Source organism: Rhinolophus ferrumequinum, chromosome 4 (assembly GCF_004115265.2).
Source record: "Rhinolophus ferrumequinum isolate MPI-CBG mRhiFer1 chromosome 4, mRhiFer1_v1.p, whole genome shotgun sequence".
In the NCBI taxonomy this organism is placed as follows: domain Eukaryota; kingdom Metazoa; phylum Chordata; class Mammalia; order Chiroptera; family Rhinolophidae; genus Rhinolophus; species Rhinolophus ferrumequinum.
Window position 1 is genome coordinate 36,937,498 of NC_046287.1, and position 26,828 is coordinate 36,964,325.

Consider the following 26,828-nt stretch of genomic DNA (forward strand, 5'->3'; position numbering starts at 1 on the left):
TAGGGCCATATATTGTCTTTGGTTGTCTTTTTTTCCTTATGTACGTTTCTGCAAACTTAGGGGGCAATTTGTAGCTCAGTGAAGTGTGATTGGAGTTTTATGACAACTGATTATTTAAAGAAGTCTCCCAAGATAGCTGGTAGTGCCTTATGTCCTTTCCAATAATGCATTCTTGAACCTCACATCTTTAGAAGTGAGGTGCTCTTGCAGTGAAACGCCTCTATCATAGATCGACTGACCGCCATTCATGTCTCATGTATCAACATAAAAATTAATTTTTAGAGTCGTCTTCTCGGAATTCCAAACTGAGCTAGTCTTTTTTATTATTGTTTCTCATGTCACTTTACATTTTTTTTCATACACTTATACAACTGGGAAGAAAAAAAAAGAGAGGAGAGAGAGATTTTTAAAATATTGATTTCTTATAGGTGGCTGTGAAATCCATAAGGCAAGGATTTTATTCATTATGTATCTTAGTCTGTTCAGGTTGCAGTAACAAAGTACCATAGACTGTGTGGCTTATGAACAATAGAAACTTATTTCTCATAATTCTGGAGGCTGAGAAGTCCAAAATCAAGGTCCTGGCAGATTTGGTGCTGGTTAGGGCCTCTTTCCTGGTTCATAGAAAACTTCCTGTGGTATCCTTATGTGGCAGAAGGGGCAGCAGAGCTCTCTGGGGTCGCTTTTATAAAGGTACTAATCCCATTCATCTCCAACCTTATGACCTAATTCCCAAGGACCCTACCTCCTAATACCATAATATTGGGGATTAGGTTTCGACATATGGATTTTAGGGGCACAAACATCCAGTCAGTAGCACTTTGTGTACTTTTCTGTTCACGATCGTATATCCATGTCCAACAAAGCTTGCATAATGTACAGTGTTCAAAGATTATTGTTGCAAGGAATTAAAACAAATGTTTTTTGAAATATGTATTTTTGAAATATGTATTTCCCAAACAAGCACATCCAAGCTTTAATATTATTGATAAGATGATCCTCAACTCTTTTCTACGTTTAAATTGTTCAAAACTGACAAAACTCATACTCACACATATCTGATATTTAACAACCTAACTGAGTTACATATTTGTGCCATAAAAGAATTTGAGTATATTACTCATCCACATGGATACACCATTTTGGATTTCATATTTTGTGATCTGAAATACCCAAATGCAGAATGTCCATTTCATTATTATCATGTACATACAGTCCTCTGCCTCTCTTTTGTCTAAGGCACCAGAATATTGATCAGGACCTCATATATTTAGCCTCTTTTGAATTTATTAATATAGACCTCACCACAAAAGAGTAGTTTTGATGAAATAAGTCCAGATGTCCAAATATGCTACTCAGGACACTCACCTCTATACTGCTCTGCCTCACCTGCCCCCTCTGCCAGGGTGTTTCCAGTGTAGCACAGGGCATACCACCAGCATCTATAGTTTCATATCCATAGTACTTGGGATGTCTCAGGGTGGGCACAGCCCCTGTGGAAGAAATAGGGTGTATTCCTGGTGTGTGTGTGTGTGTGTGTGTGTGTGTGTGTTTGTTATCTAGCTTAGGTGGCATAGTGAATGAACCAGACAAACTCTGTACTACCCAGTACCTACTTCCTGACCAATTGTCAAAAGACACAATTAAACGGTGGTAGGAAGTGCATAAGCTAAGATAGGATTTCGCTATGTCTTTCAGGAAAGGTACATGGAGGCTCCTTGTAGGTTTTCAAGGATGAAATGATTCTCTGTGACAGGCGCTGCCTCATTCTGCCCTGCCAAGGTCAGCTCTACCTCCTAACAGATAGGAACTGTCCTGCATGACCTCCTCAGTTATTACAGGCTGCACTGGGCTCTCTTAGTGGATGAAAGACTGACTGACATATTTGAAGCTATAGAGATTGCAGAAGGTTGATCATAGACCTGTCTAGTTCTAAATTCCCTTTCTGCCTACTAGATCTTTTCAATGGTGTGGTATGTTAGGATTGAACTCCTATACCCCATCTTTATAGTTCCTAATTTCCACTGGGGTCTTTCTGAATATTATTCCTCTACTTTTACATACTTGATGGTTGGGTTCAGGAGAAGGAAAGGAGTATGCTTGGCTCAGTCCTGAAGGCCCTCTGTCTTTTAGATCCAGCTGCCTGCAGATAAAGTAGAATATATTACGTTAGCCTTTGTGTCAAGTTTACCATGGCAACTCTCACAACGGCATGGTGCACATCCAGCTTTGTCAGTGAACCTTTGAAAGAATGTGTCACACTAAGAAGATATATTAGGCAGCTAATGGCTCCATATACAAAGCTATGTCTCCAATATACTTACAAGTTCTGACAATTAAGTTCATAAACTTGTTGCTGCACTATTGCTGACCTTTTTGGATGTCAGAGGGATTATTCATTGTGCATTTGTACCAACTGGGCAAACAGTTAACCAAGTTTACTATTTGAAAGTGCTGAAAAGGCTGTGTGAAAAAGTTAGACAAAAGGACCTGAACTTTTCGCCAACAATTCATGGCTCTTGCATCACGACAATACACCAGCTCACAGGGTGCTGTCTGTGAGGGAGTTTTTAGCCAGTAAACAAATAACTGTATTGGAGCACCCTCCCTACTCACCTGATCTGGCCCCCAATGACCTCTTTTTTTTTTTTACCTGAAGATAAAGGAAATATTGAAAGGAAGACAATTTGATGACATCCAGGACATGAAGGGTAACATGATGACAGCTCTGATAGCCATTCCAGAAAAAGTGTTCCAAAATTGCTTTAAAGTGTGGACGAGGAGTTGGCATCAGTGCATAGCTGCCCAAGGGGAGTATTTCAAAGGTGACTGCAGTGATATTCAGCAATGAGATACGTAGCACTTTTTCTAGGGTGAGTTTGCCATCTTAATTGACAAACCTCGTAATCAGTATTAAAGAATATCTTCTCTATGTATCGGTTTCTCATGCTTTTTCTCCCTCAGGTACTTGTGAATGACAGAGAGGAATTAATGGGTGCTATCTACTGGCCATTGAAAATTGCACTGTGTAAGATGTAAGGAAAAAAAAATAAAAATAATGCACAGGTCAATTCTGCTTGGAATTTAAATCAAACATCATAAGGAAGGTTACCACTGAGCTGAGGATAAAAACATGAGTAGATTTCCACTACATAAAATAAGCAGGTGGGGCATAAGGCACAAAAACTAGAAGCAACAATGAAACTATCTTTCATGTTCTGAGAACTGAAGTCTATATATAACAGAAATCTGGGTTTCAAAATGTTGAGAAAAGGAATGCAGTGGGAGAGGAAGATGATGCAGCAAATGATATATGATACCAGAAACATTAATATTATTATATTGTAAACTTAATATCAAATAATATTATAATGGCAAGTATTGAACACTTCTAGTTGAATGCAGGACTTGTGGTATTATTGTTTTACTTTTATTTTTAGAGAGTTTTTTTAAATTAAAATATAGCTAACATACAATATTAGTTTCAGGTTTACACTATAGTTACTCAACATTTATATACCGAATGAAGTGATCACCATGATAAATCCAGCAACCATCTGACACCACGCCATGGTGTCGCGATATTATTGGCTATATTTCCTATGCTATATATTACATCTCCAAGAATTATTTCCTATGTACCTGGGAATGTGAACCTGTTGTTCCCCTACACATTTTCCCCCTTTTAAAATTTTTATTTTTTTTCAACTACAGTTGACATTATATATTTGTTTATGTTATTTTCAGATATATAGCATAGTGGTTAAACATTTACATAATTTAAGAAGTGATCCCCCTGACTAGCACCCATCTAGCACTATACATTGTTATTACCATATTCTATTTTTTTTTTTTTGCTTTTGTTACCATATTCTTGACTATATTCCCTAGCCTTCCTTTACATCCTCATGACTATTTTGTAACTACCAATTTGGATTGTTAATCTCTTCAGCTTTTTCACCTTGCCCCCAACTCTCCAATCTATCACACTGATAAATCTAGTACTCATCAGACACCATAAATAGATATTACAACATCATTGCCTATAATCCTTATGTTATACACTACATCCCCATGACTACTGAGTAACAACAAATTTGTACTTCTTAATCTCTTTCCCTATTTCACCCACCCCCAACCTTTCCCATATGGCAACCATCAAAATGTTCTATCTATGAGTTTGTTTCTGTTTTGTTCGTTTATTTATTTTATTATTTCGATTCCACTTATAAATGAAATCACATGACATTTGTCTTTCTCTGTCTGACTTACTACACTCAGCACAATATTTTTAGGTCCATCCATGTTGTTGCAAGTTGCAAGTAGCATGTGTACCACCTTCTCTTTATCCATTCATCCATTCAGGAACACCTAGGTTGTCTTCATATCTTTGCTATTGTATATAATGCTGCAATGAGCATGTGGATGCACACATCCCCTCGAAGTAGCATATTGGTTTTCTTTGGATAAATACCCACCGGTGGGATTACTGGATCCTTCTTTGTCTGTTATAGCCTTTGTTTTAAAGTCTGATTTGTCTGGTATAACTATTGCTAACCCAGCTTTTGTTTATTTATTTGTTTCCATTTCGTGAAATATCTTTTTCCATATCTTTACTTTCTGTCTGTGTGTGTGTTTAGATATAAAGTCTTTGGTAGGCAGCATATGTATGGGTCTTGTTTTCTTATCCATTCAGCCACGCTATATCTTTTGAGTGGAACATTTAATTCATTTACATTAAAGTAATTTTTGATAGATATGTAGTTATTGCCATTTTGCTATTCATATTTTTGGTCTTTATTATTATTATATTATTTTTTCATCTTAAGTAATTCCCTCTTAGATTCCTTGTAATTCCTTGGTTAGGTGATTAACTCATTTAGTTTTCTCTTATCTGGGAAACTCTTTCTCTGTCCTTTGATTCTAAATGGTAGCTTTTAAGATTTCTTGTCAATCTCTTCTGACCTGAAAAGTTACTCTTGAGAAATCAGCTGATAGTCTTATGGGAGCTTCCTTGTAGGTAACTAACTGCTTTTCTATTGCTGCTTTTAAGATTTGTTTCTTGTCTTTAACTTTTGGCATTTTGATTATGATGTGTCTGGGTGTGTGCCTCTTTGGGTTTTTCTGGCTTGGGACTCAGCATTTCCTGAGCTTGAATATCCATTTCCTTCACCAGGTTAGGGAACATTTTCATCATTATTTCTTCAAATAGGTTTTCAATTCCTCTCTCTCTCTCTCCTCCTTCTGATACCCCTATAATGTGAATGTTAGTAATGTTAGTAATTTTGATGTTGTCCCAGAGGCCCCTTAAACTGTCCTGAATTTTTTGGACAAAACATTTTCTTTTTGCTGTTCTGTTTGGGTGTTTTCTGCTACCTTATCTTTTAAATCTCTGATTTGATCTTCTGCTTCATCTAATCTGCTATTGATTCTCTCTAATGTTTTCTTTATTTCTGACTGGTTATGCTTTTTTATATTTTCTGTCTCTATTTTTATGTTTTCTATCTCTTTGTTGAAGTTCTCCTCGAGATCACTGAGCATCTTTTAACCAGTGTTTCGAACTTTACATCTGGTAGATTGCACTTCTCCGTTTTGTTTAGTTCTTTTTCTAGAGCTTTGTTTTGTCTTTGATTTGGGGCATGTTGTTGTTTTGTTGTTGTTGTTTGTTTGTTTTTCTCCCCATTTTGCCTACCTCCCTGTGTTTGTTTCTATGTGTTAGGTAGGGCTGCTATGCCTCCCGGTCTTAGTAGAATGGCATTATGTAGTAGGTGTCCTGTATGGCCCAGTAGCACAGTCTCTAGATCCTCCAGCGGTATCCCTTGTGTGGGTTGTATGTGCCCTCCTATTGTAGTTGAGTCTTGATTGCTGTTTGCATGTCAATGGCAGGGATTAACTTTGGTACTGATTACTTGTGAGGACTAGTCATGACCGCTGAGGAGGAGTTGTAGTGCAAGGGCTGACCCTTTGATGCAGGATCCACTTTAGCAGGTCTCGGGTGCCTGCCCTGTGTGTGTCCTTTGTGTGTGTCATCCTTGGATGTGGCCAGGTGATTCTCTGGTTGGGTCTGAAGCTGGCCACTGGGTGTACCAGACCTGCGGTCTCTTGGGAGGGGCCCTGTTGCAAGACAGGTTTCAGCCACAGCCTGAGTCCTTCCCAGAGCTGCCTGGCATGGCCACAAAGCAATCTGCAGATGGGTGTCACTCATGCTATGCTTGGAGGTGCTTTGGGAGGCCAAGCTGTAAATTGAGGTTGGCTGCTGCCAATTCCAGACATGGGGCTACTCAACCAGAGCTATGAGGCACACAGAAGCCAGATACTCCTTGTTTTGTTTTTGTGAATCTTTGAGAGATTTTAGGAAAATGTACAGCATGAGCCAAGGCAGGTCGTTTGTTCAAAAAAGTCACTGGAATCTGCTTGAGTGGGCCAGTAATTTGGGTGGGATGGGGTCTCAGAATCTCTAGGATAAGGTGTACAAATGATGTTAACCAGGTTGATAAAGACTCCACCTGCATCTACATGCCTGGAATGGGGAGGGGTCAACAAAGAAACAATGGCTTTGGCCAGCTCCTCCTTCTAGGAGAAAGCTGATCCCTCCAGTCCTTGCCTCAAAGCCAGACAACTTAGTCTCTGGTGTCTTTCAAGCTTCCCGACCAGTGCTGGAGTTCAGAGTGAGCAAGTCCATCATTGAGTAAGTCCATGTATAGACCCTTTAAGAGTGCCTGTGACTCCAGCCACCCTCTGTCTCACTTAGCCACAATCTCTGCTGGTTTTCACAACCAGAAGTTGTAGGCATTTCTCTGAAACCCTGGCTGGAGAACCTGGTGTGGGCTGGGACCCTTTGCTCCTCAGGGGAACAATCACAGCTGAGATATCCCTCCCGATTTCTAATGGCCACATGCAAGTATGGAACCACCCTGTTCTGCATCTCTTTCCCTCCTACCAGTTTCGAGGTGGCTGCTATATGTTCTTAGTTGTAGGGCTTCAGTTCAGCTAGAATTCAGGTAATTCTCAGTGATGATTGTTCTGTAGTTTAGTTGTAATCTTGATGTGGTCGTTAGAGAAGGTAAGCATAGCATTTACCTACTCCACTATCTTGACCAGACTGCCCTTGTGATATCATTGAACAGGATTTTTAAAAACTCTTTCATTGCAATATATGGATTTCATTTCACGAACTAAAGTTACACAATGTTTATAATTACAAGGTGACATTGATTCAGAGGGATTGCAATCCAATAATGTAGAAGGTAAAAGCATAGTTTTAAAAGAATATCTGATGGTTGAATAATCTGAAAAAAGAAGATAAAGCATATAAATAAGAAAATTAGTGGTACTAAGCTTGTAAAGAAGGTATAAATCAGTTGGTGTCCATTGTTCATGATAAGTAGATTAAGAAGCTCTGAGAGATTGGTAGCAAAATTTCATTTAAACAACTAAAGGTAAAACCAAATCATAAATGCAAACCTGTTATTTTCAGCTATTAGAAAACATCACTTTTCTTTAAGGAAACAGCATAATGAGTTTTTGCAGAAAGGATCAGTAGGTGTTATGTGATCACGATTAGTTAGGAATAAGGTCTATAGGCATGTAAATTTGACAAAATATTTTCAATCTGGTTTGATTTATGGAATATAATTTATTTTAAATTAAGTTTTCTAGTTATAAAAGAGAGAGAGATTCTAGAGAAGCTGATTTAAAATGCCTCTTAATAAGCAACAATAAAACATAAACAAGGACAAGGAAACAGTAACAGCAAAAGATCAATTTCAAACTTTAAACACTAAAAAAAATCAACCCCAGAAATTAGATATCTCAGTATGATAAAACATAATCCCTAAGGAAAAAAATATGTATATGTTTATGCTAATAAATATCAATGCTATGCTAATAAGCATTATTTTAGTTCACATACTAAATCTATTTTCAAAACTAGTCAGATCAAATATATTTTTCAAATAAATATTAAATTATATATAAACACAAAATGCATTAATTTTTTTCTATTTGTATTAAAAATCTATTTTCTCCAATTTTCTTGCATAATTTACACAAGAAAGAAATGTCCCATTTATTTATAAAACAAAAATTAATTTTCTGAACATAATTTACTAGAAAAATAATGAACCTCTTGATGTCTAGAGTCTTAGTGAATATTAATACTAAGACAGAGACACTTTGGAAAATGTCTCCATCTGTTGAGAGTTAATTATATAGGACATGATATTAATACTTGCCCATGTAATTTATTCAACTAGTCATATATTCTTACATAAAGTTTTAAACGTAATGTGAAGTATTCATATTTCTTCAGTGTAGCTTATATACCTTTTAATGTGTAAACTAACTTTTTCTATATCAAAATTATTTACTGTATATTTTCTATTATCCCCACTATATTAAAACTATATAGTCCAGAAAAGAATTCTTTATTAGTGTTTTATTTTTAGCACCAGGAAATAACATGAGGCATAGTTGCAAGCCAAAATCATTTTGTTGAATTAAAGATTTGATTAATATATATTTGATTTTCAACCTCAGATGCTTGAAATTAACTAGATTTTTATTGTACAATAAGATCATTTTGTAAAAACAAATATTTAATTAACATATTTTTGATATTCAACTTTAGATACTTAAAACATATACAGAAAGATGAATTTGTTTTTGCAAAACATATCTCCAAAAATAAATCTCCAGGACTAGATGTCTTCCTTCATGAATTCAAACATTTAAGAAAGAAATACCATCATTCTTATACAAAATCTTTCAGTAAATAACATAATAACTTCTTGATTTGTTTTGTTAGGCCATCGTAAGCCTAGTAACAAAATCCCATGAGCATAGATTCAGAAATAATGAACAGAAAGCATTAATGTGACAATACATACAAAACTAGTTAGGGATTTCACTGTTTACTTCATCACTATTACTACTACATTATGACTTCACATGGTAATAATTTGGGAAGTACAGTAATCCATTACAGAACTAGAATGTAATAGAATTCTTACATTAAAATATATTCATGAAATATATTTTACTTATTAAAGTACATCTTCCTTTTCTTATGCAAAAAAAACCCAAACAACAAAAAAACAAACAAGCAAAAAACCTTCAGTTTATGTGCAATAATTGGTGCAATATATTTTAAATAAGCTCATATTGAATTCCAAATGACAATGTTTCTCCTTTGGCCTTATTTAAACATTATTATTATTTTGATTTTTGCGGTATCGTCAAGGTTAAGTTTTTTGTTTATGTCTTAACCACTGCTATGAACTTACTAATGCCTCAATGCTGTGAATGTATAAATGGGCTAAGTAAGACTGAAATTCTTTGAGGTATTCAGAATAAAATGTATTGATTGACTTTTGACCAGTACCACAGGAAATGGTGGAAAATCCAACAATGATAATTATACAGGAGTTACTCCTACCATCTGTGAATAGAATTTTCTCAAAAACAAAATGAAACAAAAATAATGCTAAAACCTGAAACAACTTGTTCTGTTATAATATATTATAATTTGTCTCTCTATATATAGACTTGTTCTGTTATTATAGATAGATAGATAGAGTGCCAAAAAATGTATGCACATTTTAAGAAACACAAACTGTATTAAAATTATAATACTAAATACATACTGATAACAAAAGATGAATACAGGTCACATTTGACTTTTGTAATTGCAAGAGGTGCTCAAAGTGGTTGCCATCAGCATTCAGACACTTCTGATTATGGCGAACTACTTCTTCAGTAATGTTGACCGAAGTATCCACTTATATACGTAGCCATTTCCACTATAGACATTCCTGAAACAATCTGCAGTAAGTGAACAAACCACAGAAAATATACTATTATGATTTTGAGGATTACCTTTATATTGCTAAATGCCAGATTACTAGGATATCATATATATAGCTATTAAGCTTTTACTGCCTAAACTTTTCACTTTATATTTTGCAAGTATTTTCTCCCTTGTTACCTGTATTTTTGTTAACTGAACAGGTTTTTAATAGGTTGGAATAAAAAAATCTTATGTTAAAGAAGATTAAAAGTACAATTAAAACCCTTTTTAATCATGCTGAAAGAGAGTAGGGAAGAACATTCAGTCAAAAGAAATATTAGAAGACACAAGCACAATTAGTTTAGTTTTTTGAAATCTTAATATAATTTATTTCTAAAGCAAGCTGTCGCATTTTCATGGATGGTTAGATGCAAAATCTTTATGAATCTATTATGATAATCTGTACATATATACATATGAGGATCCCAATGGTTAACTGAATTACATATTCTCTCAATCCTGTTCAGTGATATATATTTTTGTCTTTAATTTGCATAAAAATTGTATAGAATAAGAATTAAGCATTCAATACTAAAGACCCTTCCATTTACATTTATTCCTTTACTTTAAATTTTAAGATTCAATTTAATTCTTTTTTAAAATTAAGAGTGTTTTAATACTGTGCAGAATTTTATATTAAATTTTTCTAGTTACTATCTCGACTGGGCACAGTTAATATAGCAGAACTTGAATGAGAGACTCTCAAGTCATACATCTTGAGTTTCAATCCTTCCTCTGGCACTTACTGACTCTGTGATGCTGGGCAATCTATATAACTTCTCTTTGACTCATTTTTACAAATTGTTACAAAAGAGATAATACCATCTAATTCTTTCAGTTTTTATGATGATTATACAACATTAGCCCCACCCAGGATATCATTAGTAGCAGTAGAGCAAAATCATTGTCTTCCTCATAATTTACTTGGCTTTCATTTTATTATCAAATATGCAGAGGGTGTATCCCTTTTGCTATCTATTTAATTATCTTATCAAACCCTTTAAGTGGGTCAGGAATAAAATAGAGATGTCTACAGTGAAGAGGCACATGGATAAAGAGAGCAGGGGAAGTAATAGGTAATGGTTGGGACAGTTCTAGAATGGAAAACATATATCTTCTGCAACACAGTCAGGCATTAGTTCCAGGTGGTACTCGTCATGTTGAAATGCTAGTCCAATGTTGTCAAAATATTATATTTTTTTAAATTAAATTAATTATCTATATTTGTACTTGAAATTCACAGCTGTTTAACGTTAGTAAACATTAAAATAAGACACTCAAGAGGCCAGCATCAGATGAGACAATTGAAATGTGTGATGGCTATGTTTGCTACCTTGGAAATAGGTATTAGTAACCCAACTTCACAGAGCAGCAAGAGGAAATTTACAAATTGCCTAAGATCATGAAGCATATAAGTGCTTGAGCTAGTATTTTAAAGAATACCCTCCAATTCCATATGCTCTTTTAACCATGTTGAGTGGCCTCGTATCTTAGGGTATGATCTCCAGACTAAATGCAGAATTCATATCCAGTTGACAATATCATTGCCTTCAGCACATCTTAAAAGATACTTCTCTAAAAAAAATCAGTTTCAAAACATTAAATTTCTTTTTTTTTTTACACATTTTTATTTCAATAACATCTGGTACAACTCAATATTGAACTCAGGTTCTTTGCTGCATACTTAGAAAAATCACTGCTCCTGTCCTACTTTCTGCATAGGAACTACACCCACCTGTATAGAAGACCAGCTAAGTAACTTGTTGGGCCCAGTACAAAAGGAACGTGTGGGACTCCTGAAAAGAAACACAAAACACACACTCTCTCTCTCTTCGGGGAAGGCAGGGAGAGAAACACGAGGAAATTAGGGTCACCAAAAAATAAGAGAATGTCCCCTGTGAACATAGAGCTGGAAAAAAGAAACTACTACAAATATACAAACTCAATCCATCTCTTTTGCCCTGATCCATGTGTGTGCAGGACAGACTTAAAGCAGCTAGGAGCTAAGTTATAAAAAACAATATTGTAATATGAACCAGTGACTATCTCTGGGGTATTAGATTGCAAGTTCAATCTAACCAAGTTAAGTGACTGCTAAAACAACAATTTCAACAGTGTTTCAAAGAACTACTACAGAGTTCAGAGATAATACCATATAACATTTACAGTTCTAGTGTAAAAACCAATTTTTTTAAACATGTAAAAGTACAGAAAAATATGACCAGTTCTCAAAAGGCAAAATAATTAACAGAAGACTCTCACAAGATCACCCACCTGCTAGAGATATCACTTTTGCAGTAGCTACTATGCCTATACTCAATGAGGTGAAAAAATATCATCACAATAAATGTAAAGGAATAATAATTGAGCAAATACAGACATTAATAAAAAGAAACTAAAACAAACAAGAAACACAGTAAAATTAAAAAGAAAGGAATTCTAAACCTGAAAAATAAAATATCAGAAATTGAAAAAAATCACTGGATAAGCTTAGAATAGAATGGAAATAATAGAAGAAAGTAAATAAAGTTCTAGATGCATCAACAGAAAACATTCAATATGAAGAAAACAGAGAAAAATGATAGAATAAAAATAAATAATAAAACTTCAAAAAGGAGATAGTTTCAACATATCTAACATATATGGGATTCAATTCCCAGAAGGGAGGAGAGAAAGAATGAGAAAGAAATAATCTGTTAAAAAACAGTGGCTGAATTTTTTTGAAATTGAGTGCAATGCTTAAATTTATAGATTAAAGAAGTTTAGGAAACCCCAAACAGGATAAATTCAAAGAGAAGCACGACTAAACATATTATTTATAGTAAACTGGTAAAAAACAAAGATAAAGAAATAATCTTGAAAGCAGTCAGAGAAAAATAAACATGGTTTTCCTGGACCATTTCCACTCTTTCTTTAAGCCAACAATATAGTAGAGTTTTTTCCCATATTTAATGTTCAAAATAATTGAAGTTTAATAATATCTTCACAAATGCTATTTAGCAACCGCTCATGCCTGCTTTTATTAGGGAAAGTTTAAGAGGATCCATATTAAATGGAAGAACTTTATTGTAGCCTACTTGTATAGAATAAGGGCAAATTCAGGATTTTCTCACTTGTTAAATCTCAAAGTATTGAAGAGAAAAGAACATTATTGTAGCCTAATTCTATACAGTAAGGGGCAAGTTCAGGATTTTCTAACTCATTAAATTCAAAATATTGCAAAAGAAAGAGATAGGGCATTTTCTAGGTTTATGATAGACAACGAAACAAATAATACATCCAACAAAATTTAGAGTGTTGATTCTTACATTACAAATTGTGGGATCTTAGCAAGCAGTCATTGAAATATATGTTAGAGTATAAATATGTTTTTTGGATTTGGGAAGACTGAAAGGATAAGAATACAGTTCTCAATGACTCAAAAGAAGAATAATCAGCTTGTGTAATATTGCCATTTTCTGAGATATAAGGGGGGTGATTTGAGGTCATGAGAAAAGGGATACAGTAATGATCGTATTGAGAGAGACTTTCATTATTATTATAATTATCAATATTATTGTAATTATGCTCAGCATTTTTTTCTTCTCATCATCATTCTCTCTTAGAATTAGCTTGAAGTAGGGTGAGAAGATAGGATAAGCCTTGAACAATAAGCTTTTATTTATTATTTGCTGTCCTATTACTACTTGCTGTTTCACAAAGAATAAAACTTTGTTTTCACAGTTCTGTGAGATTTGTCCTAAATCTTGTTTTTGTTTTTTTTTAAGATCTAAATATTATGTCCAGGCATTGTTTTACGTTACCTCATAACATTTAATTTCAACAATTATCATAATTTAATAATTTTAGTGTAATATCTTTAAAATGAATTACTAAAAGTTCAGATTCATATTAGAAAATTTTTGGCTTTGTTTAAAACATAAAATTGACTGGTCTCTCATTTCAACTTACTAAAATAAAGAAGTTATTAAAATTGTAAACTTGCTGATATTTCATTTCCGTTACCAGTTTCGTTTTTGGTTTAAATCATTTAATAGATTTTCAATTACTTCAATGTAAGATAAAATTTCAGATTTTTTCCTTCTAAATTTATGTAAATCATCATAAATTCTTCTGCATTCCTGTACGTTATTATCAATATTCCTTTTACTATTTAACTTTATTAAAGAATAGCTGGTCCAATAGTCAATTATCATATTGATCAACTTTATTGCATTTTACAACTTTTATCCAATTCTTGCATAGTTCATTAGCCATGCACATGAAACTTAGATTTTATGTTATTATATTTAAGCCATGATTGTATTACGAATGTTATAATACATACTTAGATTCTATTTTTTTGAATACGCATATATAACTTCAAATTCAGTCAAGCAAATTTTCATGATTTCAAAAGATAGAATATTTCCAGGTTAAAAATGTTCTTATTGGATATGCCCTAATAAAATATGAATTCCAAATGCAGTAACCATAAACTGATTTTTGTAGTGACCAGGAACAAACATTTTGTTTTTTAAGTGTGTGTGTGTGTGTGTGTGTGTGTGTGTGTGTGTGTATATATATATATATATATATATATATATATAATGAAAACCCTTCAAAAAATAAACCATATTTTATTTTAATCCACCTTTTTTTTTTTTAACATCTGGTTGTTATGGCCCAATTCACAGGGCTTCATTTGTTGGACCTGGGTTTTGTTGCCATATCAGGACTCGTAATGCCATACACTGCTATAAGCCTCAAAACAAAACTGTGAGCTTAGAAACACTGTTCTTGAATATTCATAAATTTTATTTCATACTTGGGATAATGACTTATTCAAAGGTATCCTAAACTAATATTTTGAGAAACCATACTTCTGTGTTTAAAGTGTAGTCACAAGGATTTCCCAGGTAGCAATTTCAAAATTTCAGAACAAAACATCCCAATTCATTGCTAAACTTATCTTTAGTTCGATGACAACAAACTAAAACACATGTAAAGCTATAATCTAGCATAGGGAAATGAGAGGAAATCCACATTATGATGTTACTTTCTTTTCCTCTTCAGCATCTTAGCCTGAAGTTGTACGTGGCCACTGTATATGATCCTTTCCAATTGTCTATGTTAAAGGCTAGAGGGGGGAAAAAGCATCCAGTAACTTATGAGTTTGCCTCTTGTTACTTTAGAAGGCCACTGCTGCAACTCAGAGAGGTCCTTAGAGAGTGAGAACTTTCTCTGACAGCATAATTTGCCCCGTATCAAATTCATTTTGAAGAAAAATTGCCACTCTCCAGTTGATCAGAGGTCACAGGTGGAAACAGAGACCACAGAGCATCATAATCATTCCCCACAGGTGAAGGCCCAGTTTGAGTATGAATGGCAATGGTAACAAGACAAAGAGCTTCACCGCTAAAAATTCCAGCAGAGAAGTTATTACAGTGTTTGGCTTTATGGATTCTGTCAAAGAGAAATGACTTCAGCTGCTGCCGCTGCTGGCTGTAACTTCTGCCAAGTTCTATAGAGAGGCTAGTAGTACAGCTTGTTCAAATTTCAATAGAGGCTGACTCAGGAGAAAAAAAAATAGTAGTACCATATAGTCTTCATCTGAGCTGCATCATGACTTTCAGAGAATTCAATATATAGTCTGTGTTTATTTTCCAGTATAAATCCAATCTTAGAAATTCCCAACTGTATAGTTCCCCCTGGCATTTGGCTTGACAAAACTTCACAATCTTGTAAAATCTGCCTAGTAAGTAAATATTTAAATCTAAAAGAAAGCATTTTACTATAATAGGAGGGGTGCTCCCGCACTTAATCAGCACAGTTATTCTTTCAGAAAAAAGAGCAAGTAGTCACTTAGTCACTGTTTTGTGTAAATTTCAGAAAAAGAAAAATCTTTACTAATTAGAAATAGGTAAAAGAGCATTGCAAGTTCCATTAAAATTGTACATAAAAAGATCAATATTTCAGCATGCCTAAAATACATCAATAAGGTCATACCTAAGTAGAAATTTACAAGGAAGAAAACAGCCAAAAGCCATATATCATCTCACACACAAGGTATTGAGTGGTTAAACTCGGCATTTATCCCAAATGTGAGATATTGTTCTTCACAGTTTTCAGGCCTATAAAGGAGAGACAGTTGGAATTATGTTGATTGTATGACCATTTATCTCATTGAATTAAAATGCTTTCTCTGGAAATAAATATGTCTTTGTTGCTGATTTTCTCTCTAAGTTAAAACCTTTACAAAATGAACACTATTGAATCTGGTCCTATACCAGAGAAAAGCAATATGTGTCTATTACATTTTAGCAAGAAAGAAGACAAATAGTTTTATTTTTCAGGCATTTATAATGTCAGTTGATATGCTCAAAACAGGAAGACAATATACATAATATACAACATATACATAATATACATAATATACAACAACAACAACTAAATCTTTTCTGCTTGTATTACATCATCTTTTAAAGAAAATTTTGAGACAAATAAAGAAAATAGCTTGCTTACGATAAACCAATTGCCCTTAATGTAGCTGTGGATTAATTTAAATGAAATCAGCAAATCTAGATTGAATTGACAATATATGATTAAAGCACACAACAAGGAAATCTGATCATGCAAGCTAAACATTACTTACATTTAAAACACTAGATAAAGATATCCACACATTTCTGGAAGATAATGGCATAGATCCCTCTTTTTTAAAAACACATCAATTTAATTATTTTCTCCCAATAGTTTCCTTTGCTATACAACATATGCATATATCAAATCATCACACTGTATACCTTAAATTTACACAATATTTTTGTCAATTATAACTGAAAAGAGCTGGGGGAGAAAAAAAAAGCCATATCAATTCATGTATCTTTTGACGTTATAACAAAGATATTTATAAAAGGAAAAAAAAAAACCTCATTAACTAGCACTTCAGTTATACTTCATTTTATGTCTGTAATCCATTGAGCTTTACCCTAAGGAAATTTCAGGATGCATGTTTACATTTCATCAGAATGAGATGATACAGTCTATGAGACAGCTATGGCAAATGAGAGGGCTACGGCAAATGAAAATTCTTTGGTTCTCAATGAAGTTGAAGAACATAATGCACTGATACTAACTGCTGGGTACTCAATATGAGAATTAAAAATATAAGAAAACTCAGTAAGCTGCATCAATCTGCCCAGAATGACAATGAAGCTTAACTTTAATGTTTTTAATAAAAATGCCAACACCTGCTTTTTGCATCAGTAGAATTAAATTCAGACATGATACAGTAACTCTATAAAGGGCATGCCAAAGTCTTAAAAATGACAATGGTAATAAAATGATACTGATTTCATTCAAGCTGGAAATGTTTCCCCAAATGACTGAAAATAGTTGATAATCCAATTCATTATGAAGTTCCAAGTTGCAGTTATTTGTCAGTTCATCTCTAAATTGGTAACTTATAATTTTGTTTGGGAGGTTAGTTGTTTTCCTTGGTGGCCTCATCATAAATTTTTTTCCCACTGAAATATATTTCAGCATATCTAAAACTGAACTATGCCAGCTCCAAAATTATCAGTTGTGTCACCTTTCCAAAAGAATAAAAACAATTATAAGCTATCAGCAATACTGTTTATAATTTTTTAAGAAACAGGTATATCTTGAAAACTAAAAGGCATGCTTACTTCCATCATTGTGTGTGGCAGTCTTTACTGATATTTATAAAACTGATATTTAAATTGATAAATAAAACTGATATTTAAAAAAATCTATAATTCATATTTTAATAAAGAACCACTTTGTTCATTACAGCTGCAGATCAATGCGCAATTTAGTGTTATCAAGGACGAGGGAGAGACAGGAAATAACTTTTCTGAGTTACTAACCGATCCTTGTGAAGTGTTTTAGTTTCTTGACCAATCAATTAAAAACCCTAATGATAGAAACCTGTCAAATGTTACTATTGCATTTGGTTGATTCTTCATAAGTTTGTGCCTTTAATGTGAATAAGCTCATGATTTGCCCTGCGTAATTATTTTCATTGTTTCCCATTGACAGGCCATAAGCACTGAAAATTTCTATCACATATCCCATACCCTAAATCTTCTTTTTGCTGAATTTTTTCATGTTCTGATAACAATCAGAAGAATGGCAACACAAGTATGCCTTTCTGCATTCTATATACCTACTGCAGAAAAAAAACAAAAAGCAGAAAAACAGTGAATTCTGTTATAATGCTTCTTTTTAAAATGTAATTTGTTTCAATGCAATTGATATATTGGGAAACAACATGAGAATAATGTAATGTGTTTATGCAGGATTTTATCCTTGGAAACAGAGAATTAACATAACAAATAGCATCTGGTTGTACTGAGAAGCACAAGGATACACAAAATATGCACATGAGCACACACCACAGACATCTATCTAGTAGGTACATCAGTGCACCATATGTGTTTTGAGTCAGACCCACCTCCATATGCTGTTACAACTTTCAGATAATCCTTGCCCCACTACCTAACCATAGCTCACAAAATACAAGCTTTCAGAGGCCTGTTTCTACAAGCAAACTTCAGATTTTATTGAAGATAAGGTGCCATATAATATCGTATTGCATTTATGTGTTTATAAAACAACAGATGTAAAACTATGCTATACTTTTTTTTTTAGTTTCTTATCTTTTAAAGTTTTTATGTGTCACTGATGAAGGTTTTGATCATTGTGCCTCAGAGCCATTTCCCCATAAACCCTGATGCTTCATTGTGCAATTTTGCTTAGGCTGGTGATTTTTAGGGAGACATACGTTGCATTACAGCAGAATGGACTATATTTTATTCTATAGGCAACGTAGTCAGGGTAAGAGAAAAAGTTGTTGTAGTAGTAAAATCTGGGCGTTCTTCAATGTTAACATCAAACAGAGTTAAACACTATCCAATCTCAGCTAATTTTTCCTTTTTCTTCTTGGGCTGGACATTTGTTCCCATGTAGTGTAGGAAATGTTCCAATATGAAGAACAAGTTTTGCAAAGATCAGATCTTCATCTTCAAAAACAACACAAGACAAGAAAATATATGCAAATGTAAAATCTAGTCTATACTATGGGAGAAGTTGTTCATATGTTCTCAAACTACATTTGTAGTTTGAGGCCCAAGACTCATTTATTCCAGGGTTACTTTCTCTTCTATACCACAGGCACTCATGTAAAAAACTTTCCAGCATGGGTGAGATGTTCACCAACTGTTAGAAATTGATACTAGCTTAGATCCTAATTAAGTATTATATCCAGTTAGCAGTGAGCTACCTAGCTACTCTATTGGTCTACAAACCTCCCCACCGGAAACAAAGTAGTAAAGAAAAAGACCAAATAAAAATGCTCTACATCTTAATATCATAATCCAAGGGACAAAAAATGGAAATATAAAGGATAGTTTTCAACAATTCAAGTCTCAGGAATATAATAGATATAAACATTTTCAGTTTTCTTTCCATTGAGACTGAGTAAAGACATTGTAAACACAGTGTCACCGTTATGAATGTATAATAGTTTGCAGAAAAGATAACAAATAACAGAATATGAATAAATTGAGAAATTTTAAATAAAGACAAAATGTAGAAATATTTTAACAGGAGAAAAATATAGCATATTTGAGTATGTGTTTGAGAACTTGTGAGAAAATCTGGCATACATTTCAGTGAACAAATCCTGAGGTTTCATGGGAAAATATGATTATATTCTTCATTCATTTAAGTCTATTTCCAAAATAATTAAATCACCTAATTTTCCCCCTCAATGACGTTCAGTTAGGTGCTTCATTGTGCTCTTTATCCCTCACTAATTACTTCCCCAATTAGGCAATATTAATCACTTTTCAGCAAAAAAAAAAAAAAAAGAAGAAGAAGAAGAAGAATCAGAAACAAAGAAAGCCAGTAACATAAAGCTAAAAAAGAGATGCGTTAAGAATTAGAATGTCATTAGATTGTAAATTCCCTAGATTATATTTGGTGATTCCCTACACTGATTTTTAAGGATTTATAGTGAATTAAATGAAGATATAGTAGAAAAGTAAATAAAGCAGGTGATATGACAAATTGGGTCCCGATTGCCTATGATCTTAACTGACATGTTAAGAATTTTTTATTTCAATCATGTATAACAATCTCTGAAAGTTAAATTGAAACTATAAATTATCTTAGAATAATTGAAAATTAGTCAGTCATATGAGATGCTACAAGAGTAGGCTGTAATACTCCAAGGAAAATCATAGCTTAGAAGTTTCTGTGTTCGTTTAAGAAGAGCTGAAAAATAACCCTAATTTCGATATTGCAAATTAGAAAAAAACAGTACCAAAAAATAAAACACAAGGATATAAGTAGAAGTAATTAACGCAAAGGCTGAAACTAATGAATCAGAAAGCAAGTATAAATTTATAAATCAAACAAAACAGTGTTTTTTAAAAATATATGTAAAACAAACAAACAAAAATAATACCAAGCAACAGTGACAAAGAACGGAGAAAACAAATTCATAGGAAACTAAAAGGTACTCCCTGCATGGACTGCTATTCCTCCCCTGATACCCTTCACCCCTTCTTCATTTTAATAATGGTATCCTCTACTTTCAGCAATGTAGCTAAAGACTACATTTCTCAGTCTTGCTTGTAGACATATGTGATCATGTCCTTGGATTATGTCCTTGAAAACAGGATGGGAATGAAAGTATTATTTGTGAATTGCAGACTGTGTTCTTAAAAGAAAGGAACATTTTTCTACTTTCTTCTGCTTTCTCTCTAAGACTGAGACTTACTGATGGCAATCCAGGTCCCATTATGTAGCATCATGAGGGATGACAAAACAATAAGAAGGACAGACAATGGGTCCCGTCCCTGAATGAGTTTGTACCAAAGAGCTCTCCTAAGTCCTTGTTCCTTGAGAATATTTCCTTCTACATTCCAGCTTTTGAGAAATGAAAATAAGCTACTTTCTTTAAGCCACTGTTAGATTAGTGTTTGTCAAAATAGCTAAACCAATACCAAAATAATGCAATAATAACATTAGCAATATTCATAAGAATGTCAAAGGTTAAAAATTAATTTGTTTCTGTATTCTACATCAACTTCATTGTTACATAAACCCTGTGGTTTTATTTGACAATTTTGCATAGTAGAGTGATTTATAATGAAATGTATAATTTCAGGCCTCAAAACTTGAAATTCTAAATGAAATGAATGATTTAAAAAACTGATTATACTGAAGGTGACTCAATGAGAGAAAAATGTTTAGGTTTCCAAAAATCAAACACTACGATAACAGCAAAATTCAATATGTAACCTCAAAGGCACTAATAATTACTAAATTATGAAAATTATTCTAGAAAACAAAAATGCAAGACTAAGATTACTTCCAAAACAATAAGTGACTATGCAGTTAATTAGGAAAATTACACTAATTATATCTTCAAATTATTTTTGAGTTATCTATATGGAGAAAAAATTATAAATAACATTAAAAATACAAATGACAGATTCAAAGTTTTCTCACTACTTTTAAGTGACAAGAGCTTCTGCGCATCAATAAATAAAAGATGGAGAATATAGTTGAAACACTAGTATAGGCATTTATACAGACAATTATAAGTAAAAGAAAAGTTCCTTAAGAAAATATAACCAACTTTACTACTAAAAGGAAACCAACTTGATGAAATTGAAATACCATATTTGCCTAAAATGTATGTAAAATATAAAATTTATAATTTCTACTTTCAGAGAAAATATAGGGAAGTGGTCACTACTCACTGTTCACTGTGGGTTGAAGCACAAATATGTACATTTAAATTGAGTTTACCTATCAATAATAAAAGTATGAATTATCCACAATTCTGGTTGACCATATTCATGAAGTTACCATAAGAAAACAATCATTTTAGGGGTAAATATCTATGCAGAAATATGTAATTTATGACTCTTTTCCACAAGAAAAACTAATAAAATATGTCTAACTAGACTATAGTCTAAACAAAATATTTTATATCCATGGGATGTCTTACTCAGCAACAATGAAGAAGAGTGATGTAGTGCTATATATATTTCATGAAATAGGTAGAGTATAATATGATGTTAAATAGTGTTTTGTGTGTGTATGTGAATGTGTGTGTGTGTGTGTGCGTGCAAGCACAAACAAAAGTCTGGAAAGATATTCACCCCTTAACATGGTTATCTCACATTGGATGGAACTGAAAAGATATGGGTAGGTGGAGAAAAAATTAGAATTCTAACAATACTTTGAGAAAATTAGAAGCATTATAACTTTTCGTAAAACTTTATTTTCATGATTCTCGATAATTCCCAAGTTATTTAAAAATTGAAATATAAAAGGACACGTTTTGGAGAACTGCAATTGGTCCTTTACATGTGAAATAATCGGCTCTCTAAACCTTTCTTTGAATTCAGTAGCTAGATGTGTCTTTTAGTTCTCTCTGGTCCAGAAATAAGTCTATATCTTTGTGTGACTGCTGATAAAAGGTCATAGTTCACATTTTATGTATGGAAGTAGAAAAAGAAATCATTCAAGTAGAACTAAGGCTATGTGGCCAAATCTATGTCTCCAGCCCACCTGATACAACCAGTGATGGGCGTCTATCAAAATCAAGAGGCGCCTCTTCAGGATCCTTAAAACATAATGTTTCTTATCTTCAGTATTTGTACTGAGACACAAAAACTACTGGTGATAGTTAATGACTATTGGAGGTAAACCTTGATTATGTAGTCGGGATGAGATAATATTAAATGATATACAAAATACATGAGGAGAGAATTAAGATAATAGAGACCATGTACACCCTGAAAGACAAGTTGCTAAGTTTCTGACAATCCATCTCTAGTCTCTGAGACTTGTGCTTTGAAGTCCATGAGATTAGCTTTTATAGATGGAATATTCCTTTGTCTGAAAAAGCTTGAGTGAATTTCAGTTGATATCAAGCAAAATATATTTAAATAGAATATTTGCTAAGATTTTTTCTAATTCCATAACTTGAATAATTTCACTTATTGAATCACAGTATAATTTCTACTAATTTCAAATACTCAAAGTACACAAATTTTAAACACACAGTGAATAATTTATTTTAGTTTTTCAGATTAACAATTGAGTTTATTATTTTATGTTCAAGAAGTCCTTCTAATGAAAAGGTGTCTAGAGGTTGGAAAGAAACATATTGAATATATTATTTGAATGTGTAACTAAAATATTATTTAAACATGACTTTGGCATATATATATTCTCAACTTTGTAAATGATCTGTAATTTTGTTCAATTAGTTATTTTACTGATATTCTATGTTTGACAGACTATAAATACTATTTGATAAACAGAACACAACAAATGAAGACATCTTGTTGAACTTAGCATTAAATTGCAAAGATAATTAAAAAACATAAATCGCATTATAGGTACTATAATTACTGATTTTATTATGAATAATATGATCATTTATATTTGCATTTAAATTTTCTCTGTATTTTTATAAGTGGAGAATTTCAGTACAAGTGCATGTTAATTACCTATTGTTGCATGAAAAAGCAAAAACAAAAAAGCTACACAAATAAAATACATTCATATCCATAATTGATAGTAATTGAGATCAAGAAGACTTGAAGCAAAATATGAAGACATCAGTGCTCTTGGCTGTGATACTCCTTTAATGTTCCTCTCTTTCTGTTCATTTTTTATTTTTTTTTGCCTGTAAAGAAAGAATCTAAAAGAATCTGAAGGCCCAAGAATTTGAGTGAACACTTAAGTGGATTTCTTACCTTTCTTTAAGGGTATTTTTATTTAAGTCTTTTTCATCTATATTTGAGTAATTGGAAGGTGCTGCCTTGCTAAGAAGAGTGGTATGGACAGTAAATAGTTAAATGCTATTTTAAGTCAGGGAAGATAGTCTTCTGTATTATCATCTACAGAGCAAAGTGGACATATCAGTCCTCCACCCACATCCAAATCAATCCCTTTTATGGACCCATCCTCCAATGTCTAAATACTTTGCTACTAATTGTGACTCTTTTCTGAGCACTGCCCTTGAGGAATAAAACTGCTGCATTGGCAAATTCAGTGAGCAAGAGCTACCTGTTTTGGAACTCTGCCAAGTCATAAGTTTATTCAGCCATTCCCCATGCTATGCTTCACTCCCTTATCAAGCTTAACTCAAGCATTTCCTTAAAAAAATCCCTTGAATGCAAATTTTTGTTTAAGAACTGCTTGTGGAGAACTCAACCTACGATGCCATCTCTTTGTCTTTCATGCTAGTACACATGCAGCGTGCACTCACATACACACAATACACATATGCAGCAGTACAATAATACACATAATGGTACAGCAATATGCTTATGACTACTCCCTATTCTGAATAACTTTGCTTTATTCATTTTAGCAATAATTATTTTTATTTGAAACAATATTTCCAAAGCCCAGCACCAATATTGCATCACATGATTTAAACAAATAAATGAAAATATCTTACATTACAGACTAGGACGCAGAGGTGTTATATAGTTGTAGCGCTAGTTAATTTGTACATTTTTGGAGCGTGGGACCAGGAACTCTTAATTGAACATTGAGTGATTATAGTCATGACTAGTAAGTACAAAGATGAAAATATAAGTATCTTACTGATAATTTATCCAGTGTACTATCTATTAAATGATGAATAATTAGAAGAGGAAGTAATATAGATGGCACAGTTAGAAGAGGGAGTCCAAAGACTTTTCTGTGTGTTTATTTTGTTTTGTTATTTTTAGGAAATCTTTCCAATACATGGATTTTTTTCTTTTTTTTTTCCAGTTACAGTTGACATTTAGTATTATTTTATATTAGCTTCAGGTCTACAGAATAGTGGTTAGACATTTCTATAATTGATGCAGTGATCCCCCTGATAAGTCTGGTACCCACCTGGCACTATACACAGTTGTTGCAACATCATTGACTTTACTTTCTGTGCTGTACTTTACATCCCCATGAATATTTTGTAACTGAAAATTTGTATTTCTTAATCCCTTTACATTTTTCACCAGCTCCCCATCCGCCCTCCCCTCTGGCAACCATCACTGTGTTCTCTGTAAAAAATATGGAACACTTCCTGAATTTGGGTGTCATCCTTACCTAGGATCCATGTTAATCTCTGTATCATTCCAATTTAGTATATGTGCTGCCAAAGCAAGCCTTTTTAAGCTAGAACAATTGCACTTACTAGAAACTTGGTTCCCAAAATATTGGATTTGGAACACTCTGGTAATTATTAAAACTTGCTCCTCAATGAAATCATTTGAATACAGGGAAGAGTTTATAGATAAGCTGATTTGGTAGGGTTAGCATGAGACTCAAATATCTGAATGTGATGTATTGGATTAGTATCGAACCCATTGTATCAACCTCTCTTTATTTACATAGCCATAATCCTCTCTTTCTTGCCTACTGTCTGAACAAAGCTCAACAACCCATTACTCCTAATTATCACCTTCATTCTGTCTTTTGAAATTCCATGGGTATTTATCATCTAAATCTGTGTAATCCTATAGATATAAAGTAAAAGCTACATTTATAATTTTAAGTACTGTGCTTTCCACATTTTTATAAAGCAAAAATAAACATGTAAAATTAATTTCACACTATATTTTATTTAATTCAATATATACAAAATGTTTCAACATAAAAATAAATATAAAAAAATTAATAGCAAGGTAGTTTACAGTAACTAGTATTACATAGTATTACATTTTGGTACTAAGTCTTCAAAAATTGATGTGTATTTCATATATTCAACCCATCTCAGTTTGAATTAGTCCCATTTAAGATGCTCTAAACTACCTCATTGGACAGCTTGGGAGCCATTTTTTGCAGTTATTTTTCTTCATTCCTCATTAATCATTTTTAGGTCACATATAAGATGGACACTGTGATGCAAACAAAGATGAGAGGATCCAGTCAACTGGAGTCTTGCTTCTCAATCATGATAACTGATGGTATCAAAAGTTACAAATATTGATAACTAAGATTCAGGATTTATTCTTCAAACGCATGAACTCCTTAGTGTGTGTGTGGGGAGGGGGTGTGGGGGGTGCAGGCAGACATATTAAGAACAAATAATTGGAAAAATAAAATGAGTTAGAAAAATACATTAGTTACTTATTGATTGTTAACCGATTTTCCTAAAATTTGGTGGCTGAAAGTAACAAACATTTCACAGTTTCTATGGGTTAGAAATCTAGGTTTGGCTTAACTGGGTGCCTCTAGATCAAGGTCTTTCATGAGTTGGCAGTCAAGCTGCTGACCATGGCTGCCTGCACTCTCATCAAAAGATTTAACTACAGTGGGAGATGGGATCCACCTCCAAGCTCACTCATGTGCTTGTCAGGCCTCAGTCCTTCATGACATCTGCCTCTCCATAGGGATGCAGGTAGCAGGAAAACTGGCTTCCACGAGAGCTAGCAATTCAATAAAAAGAAAGAGGCTGCCCAAAGACAGTAGGCACACTATTTTTTTTTAAATCTTATCTTGAGAGTAAAAGCCATCATTTCTGCCTCATTCTATTTGACAGAAGCAAGTCAAAAAGTCCAGCGCACTTTTTAGAGGATGAGATTAGATAATGGTAGGATTACCAAGAGGCAAGGTTCATTGGAGCCATGTTAGAAGCCACCTACCATAGTTCTCCTTCCGGCCCAATGACTTACATTCCTTCCACATTCAAATTACACACCCCTTTATTTCAGGTCCTGCCAAATTGCTTTTTCATTATAGCAATAACTCAAAGTTCAGCCTCTTGTCAAGATCAGATCATGTGAATCAGTCTCCTCTATGGTAGTTACTTCATTATAGCCCAGTGAGAACAATTCCTCGGGACCTGTACCTGTAACACTGAAGACGCAAGTTCCTGGCTTCAGGGACTTCCTGCAGGTAGACTCATGGGGTTCTCATTTTATACTCACTCTATTATCCCTCAGCCCAA

At 33.4% G+C, this 26,828-nt stretch overlaps 1 pseudogene; it reads right to left on the bottom strand.

The window, feature by feature from the left end:
• Positions 1-24,944: 24,944 nt before the first annotated feature.
• On the bottom strand, positions 24,945-25,043 carry LOC117021847 (uncharacterized; annotated as a pseudogene).
• Positions 25,044-26,828: the final 1,785 nt, after the last annotated feature.